Below are 6,000 nucleotides of genomic sequence, written 5' to 3' on the forward strand. Positions count from 1 at the left end.
CTCCTTATTCCCAATGCATACCGTACTGTACTTCACAAGGACCAAACTAGGAGCGTATTCACAAAGGCAGTATCAGCAGATACACCCACAGAGGAGACGGAAGAAGTTAAAAAATCATGAGTCTTCTTGGGCACTGCCAAGACACACCAGCAAAAGCTTGGCTCTCTTCTTCCCTATCAGGATGTACGCCTGCCACTGCACTCGGCACATGGGGATGATTGCAAACAACTATGCCACCTACAATATGCAAAGCGTTTGGATCTACAGCTGGTTTACACATAAACCAATTGCAATGTCCACCTTTTCCCTAGAAAGTATGCACCTTTTGCTTCACATCCATCACAAGTGATTGAAACTAACAGCTAGCATTCACTTCCTGAAAAATAAACGAATAAAAAATTTGTTAAGAGCATATTAGCTTGCGGCTGAAACCGACGTGAAGCTAGTATGACTGGGGGGCTTCTTGACCTCTCCTGCCACCGGTCATTTAACGCCTTGCTAAACAATTTTAAGAACTGTTCTAACTTGCACTGAAAACATCTCCTTATCAAAGGACGATTGTTTACATTTCACATAGGAACATAAATGTGTTGAGCAATAAACACCCTTGATGTTCAGCTAACCAAAGGTAGACTATGTCTATTCAATATCTTCTGGTAGGCTAATAAGTTTATTTACACTTTGCATCAATTATCAGAAAGTGTTTATTAGCCTGGCATGCATAAAAGTGACTTTGTATAGTTCAACCAAATTACAGTTATCGAAGAACATACAGTACTTTTCGGTATCTTATCTAATTTACATAAGGAAAATCCATACTATCAGCATGCTCAGATTGGTTCCCCTCAAGTTCGTATGGATTAGCATGACTTTACTATAATACAGTCTTCCAAAATACACAAAAACTAACAGAATGCATATTGTCTTGTAATACTCCAGTACAAATATACATCTAAGGTCAAGCCGCTGTTAGTGGAATAGAAAGTGGAATTTCAATCTTGTTTTCTATAATGATGACAACTGCATTCCTCATCGTGCTGAAGTTGAAAGTAAGTTAAAGGGATGCATCTTAACCCCAGACACACCCACCTAACCTGACTTTAATCGCAGTGTCCTCTCTTGTCAATGGGGACTATGCCCCTCTGCAATACTCGTCCCTTTGCTCACAGGGCTACACTTAACCCTTTTACCCCCAGGCTCTTTGGAAATTTCCAACCCTTAACCCCCAAGGTGTTATTTTTTTCCCAGCACATTTTGCAGTATATATTTTTTAAATTGCTCTAACAGCCTTAATTTTTGTCATAGAGAGGTCAGGTTGGTCTCATTCTCTTGGAAAATGCCTGATTTTTTTCAAAAAATTACCAAAAATATGAAAAGAAAAATTTTTATAGCATTTTTTTGCAAGGACGTACCGGTACTTCCATGGGGGTAAATGGATGGGTTTTGTGAAACGTACCCGTACGTCCTTTGGGGGTAAAAGGGTTAAATTTGCCATACATCCTGGCCTTTGTCCACTGCTTAACTGCTACAAATGTTCTAAAAGAATCAGCTAATTGGAATTTTTATGAGCTTCAAGTAACCTTTACGGGGTCAATTTATAAATAACCAGTCAGGCAGATTGGACAACTTTCATTCTATAAACTTTTTCAACTGGGAACAAAGAGGATTAAGTAGGAGTCCTCTCCTTACAATACTACTGTACCAATATTTCTGATCAAAGTGTTTTGTAATTTTTAAAAAAATATTCTACACCTCTTGCCTTACCAGTAAAGAACAATTTCATCAAAAAGTATTTTGTCATGTATCAGTTGGCTAAGCCACAAGGTCAATACTTGAATTCTAAGTTGGTGCATGCCTACTTTGAATATTTACACTAGTTCGTCAAGTTGAAATAAAGTTGCTTCATTAAGCTATACCTTTTAACATTTCTTGGTATTGGTGCAAAAGAGAAAAATAATGGACAGCATCTTAATAACTCGAAAAATACGGAATCACGAAAATGATCCCTCACGAAATTGTTCTAAACACCTACATATACATCATGAACAGCTTTTATTTTCTCCAAAAGGATTACTAGGTTACTTATACAATTTCACTTGGCATCCTGGGACTGAAGAGCTACGCCCAGACTGCCGTAGGTAAGAACAAGGTGTTTTAGGTTAGGTTAAGTGAAGTCACTTAGTTAGGTCATAACAGTTTGTTTCTCTTATGCAATATAGTATGGGTTTTCAGGAGTATCTCCTTGTTTCAGGCATTAACTTGAAAACTAAAGGTTTCTAACAATTACTGTCCTTAAAATAGTTCTATACTCCTTAGAATACATCATGCACACCCCTTATTTTCTCCAAAAGAATTATTAGTTCCTTGTGCAATTTCACTAATGGGAATTGGGTATTTAGGTGCCACTGTCAACCTGGTTCAGGTTTCCATAAATCCTGCTGTCAAGTCATGTTGGTTAAATTTTGATGAGTCCAGTTGAATTCTGGGAGCCTTTGTATATCACTGGCCAGTTCCTCCCAGGTACATATAAATTGGACAGCAACAAACCTAAACTCCCCCCCCACCCCCCTAACCTAGCCTAAAAGCCCTGTCCTTACCTACTTACCTAACAAGGAGCTAACGCCCCCTGCGACCCCCCCTTACACTGCCGGGAGCCTCTGTATATCAGCAGTCACTTCCTCACGTGTATATCAAAAATGGACATTAACTAACCTAAACTTTCCCCCCTAACCTAACCTAAAAGCTGTGTCCTAACCTACCTGCCTAACAAGGGAGCTAACAACCCCTACGACCCCCTTACACTGCCATATTCTAAGTCAGCTGTCATCATACATACATGTGGCTGCTATCACACATACAACCCGAATTCTGATTACAAAATACATTCAAATTCTATGGAAAGGAGCCTCGATGACTCAGTCGGTTTGGGCAGCAAGCTCGGACTTCGTAGAAATCTGTAACGCGGGTTCAACTCCATACCCGACCAGTCAGAAAGGCGGACACTTTGCTATCCGTGTAGTCACCTCAGGATTATGTATGTAATCGACGGATAGTATTACTTAAAAGCAAATGGGTGTTACAGACTAATACATACAAACACAGCCATTCCAACACCTTCTAAAATCATAACAGACACCTCACACGTCTTGAACTGTCGACCTAACCACGCCAAGACTCCTCGCTGCTGGGAGGAAGGGTGATAGTGGCTGGCACTACACACAAACATACGCTACCAGGGTCTAGGCAATGTTAGGCAAGGCAGCCAGCCGGGACTATAGTCCACCGCAAAAGCCAAAGTAAAGTCCTTCAAAAGAAGGCAACCATGTTACCCCATACGAATGAGAAAAAGGCACGCTAATAGAAGAAATTCAAACTCTACGGAAATAACCTCACCAGGTAGAGCTGTCAATGGCAGATACATCCATCAATTACCTAACCTTTCCTGCAGTAACCAATCCAGTGGCGTTAAGCTCTAACCTGACATGGAAGATCCGGCTCCTTAGACCCTCCAAACTACTTTTTTCCCTAGGTTACATTGCACTGTAATACAGTAAAATAATACCTATATCTTTCCTGTAAGGTAGGCGAGTACATCCACTGCAGTTCCTCTAGATATGTGGACATGTATTCTGCTGTATTGATGATACCTTTTGATACTGTATAAACTTACAGTAACTTCGAAAACTCGATATCTCACTCAAGATTATTTACTTCAACCTAAATTACTTTGCTGTACCATTACCGGGATTACGGCGAGTTAAATGAAGTTGAAATAATCTAATGTTGCTAGCGTAGGCGAAACCAGGAAAAAATGAATCAAAGATACAGAGCGGTTAGAGAATGACATATCCCACCTTATCAAACCGGGTAATTTCAGGTCACGCAGCTCTAATCTCTCAAAGGTTGCCCTTAATACTATAGGTTGACAAGCATTAATCAAACGGTTCCATGTTATCACTAAAACAGCTGATAAACAACAAGGACTGAAAGCGATGGAAAAATTCCATATCGTGGGGTTAGGTCCATCGGACTCGTAGTGTTGTTTCTTAATGCATCAAATGAAATGTCATACTTACTCAACAAATATAATTTCAGAATATATACTTAATAAGGGAAGAATCTGAGCTGTAAGGGAGAGTATTCTTGAATAGTCTGCTTCTGGTAATACTGGCAAAACTATAGAATAAAATTATTGAACCTGTAGAATTTCTAGTGTTGTTTCTAAATGCATTAAATGAAATGTCATACTTACTCGACAAATTTATTTCAGAAGATATGCTTAATAAGGGAAGACACTGAGCAGTATGGAAGTATATTCTTGAATAGTCAGTTTCTGGTAATACTGGCAAAACCACAGAATAAATATTGAACCTGTAGAATTTCTACTTTTTTCCATTATAATTTTTATCAATAGCATTAAGGAACGCATATATTATTTCAGTTATCTTTTAATGAATTGCAGTTATATATTATAATTCAGACATAACAATAAAATATTAGGATATTCATCATATGGAACATTCCCTTTATATCTATTATCGCTTTGTATATTAGGAAATTTCCTAGGGTTTCATCGTCTCAAACCAAATATTTACCCAACCTTAATCCTCACCCTATCATGGTCATGAAAGTTAACACAACACATTTAGTTTGTATTATCTGCCTTGGCATTTATAATCTTGTTGATAGTAGGTTGGCCAGGGCACCAACCACCCGTTAAGATACTACCGCTAGAGAGTTATGGGGTTCTTTGACTGGCCGGACAGCACTACATTGGATCCTTTTCTCTGGTTACGGTTCTTTCCCTTTGCCTACACGTACACCGAATAGTTTGGCCTATTCATTTCAGATTCTCCTCTATCCTCATACACCAAGGGGTTAACTACTGTACTGTAATTGTTCAGTGGCTACTTTCCTCGTGGTAAGGGTAGAAGAGACTCTTTAGCTATGGTAAGCAGCTCTTCTAGAAGGACACTCTAAAATCAAACCATCTTGGGTTAGAGTTCTCTTGCTTGAGGGTACACTCGGGCACAACATTCTATCTAATTTCTCTTCCTCTTGTTTTGTTAAAGTTTTTTTTATAGTTTATATAGGAAATATTCATTTTAACGTTGTTACTGTTCTTAAAATATTTTATTTTTCCTTGTTTCCTTTCCTCACTCGGCTATTTTCCGTTAGGGACCCCTGGGTTTATAGCATCCTGCTTTTCTAACTAGGGTGGTAGTTTAGCAATTAATAATAATAATGACAATTCATAATCATGGCTATAATCATACCCAGCTGCAGTTTGAATTATGACAGTCTTACTATTTAATATCACAACCACATTGGGTACTATATTAAACGTTATAATTACCTCAGCCAAAAAAGTTGGAAGGAGGTTATGTTTTCACCCCTGTTTGTGTGTGTGAACATCTTCCTGGCCAGAATTTTAATCGTAGACTAATCAAACTTGCAGGAATTAGCTGTTATGTAAAAAGCTAGGGATGGTTACATTTTGGAAGGTCAAGGTCAAAGATCAAGGTCACGGTCAAGCAAAATGTCTAATTCACATAATCAACCACAAGTTTGGATATCGTTGTCACAGAGACTTAAAACATGGTTCATATTTGAGTGTATGAAAATCCACACCAATTAATACATATTAAGGTCAAGGTCGAGAAATAAGCTGCCGCGGCGGAGGTCTGAGCTCTACTGAGCGCCCCTCTATTTTACCAAAGCAATACTGAATGCTATCATTATTGAACTAGTATTTAAATGAAAAATTCTTTCCTGCCAGAGTTGTGGTATTTATCATACTGGGCTGGACTGGAACATTAGAGATTTCAAATTTTCCAAGGAAAAAAACATAAAGACTTTTCCAATGGTGTGAATTTGCCAATTATTAAAAGAATATCCCTCTCTAATTGTGCAATTGAAAATAATACATGAGAGCCCTAATTCAGTGGAGTATGACTATTCACATTTGCCAACTCAAGACTTGTTGCCGTAATGTAATCT

The 6,000-nt window shown here is 38.4% G+C and overlaps 1 protein-coding gene across 6 annotated transcripts in view; it reads right to left on the bottom strand.

The window, feature by feature from the left end:
* The window catches only part of bbc (choline/ethanolaminephosphotransferase 1 bbc), an 88,861-nt gene extending 84,762 nt beyond the window's left edge, over positions 1-4,099 (bottom strand). For 4 of the 6 annotated variants that reach the window (XM_068364698.1, XM_068364699.1, XM_068364694.1 and 1 more), the window contains exon 1: positions 3,855-4,011. The gene's annotated coding sequence lies outside the window, so the exon portion shown is untranslated. Of the gene's footprint in view, positions 1-3,562; positions 3,673-3,854; positions 4,012-4,076 lie in introns of those variants that run through there. The other 2 variants (XM_068364696.1, XM_068364697.1) reach the window with 2 other exon arrangements.
* Between the last annotated feature and the right edge of the window lie 1,901 nt (positions 4,100-6,000).

Source organism: Palaemon carinicauda, chromosome 41 (assembly GCF_036898095.1).
Source record: "Palaemon carinicauda isolate YSFRI2023 chromosome 41, ASM3689809v2, whole genome shotgun sequence".
Lineage (NCBI taxonomy): Eukaryota > Metazoa > Arthropoda > Malacostraca > Decapoda > Palaemonidae > Palaemon > Palaemon carinicauda.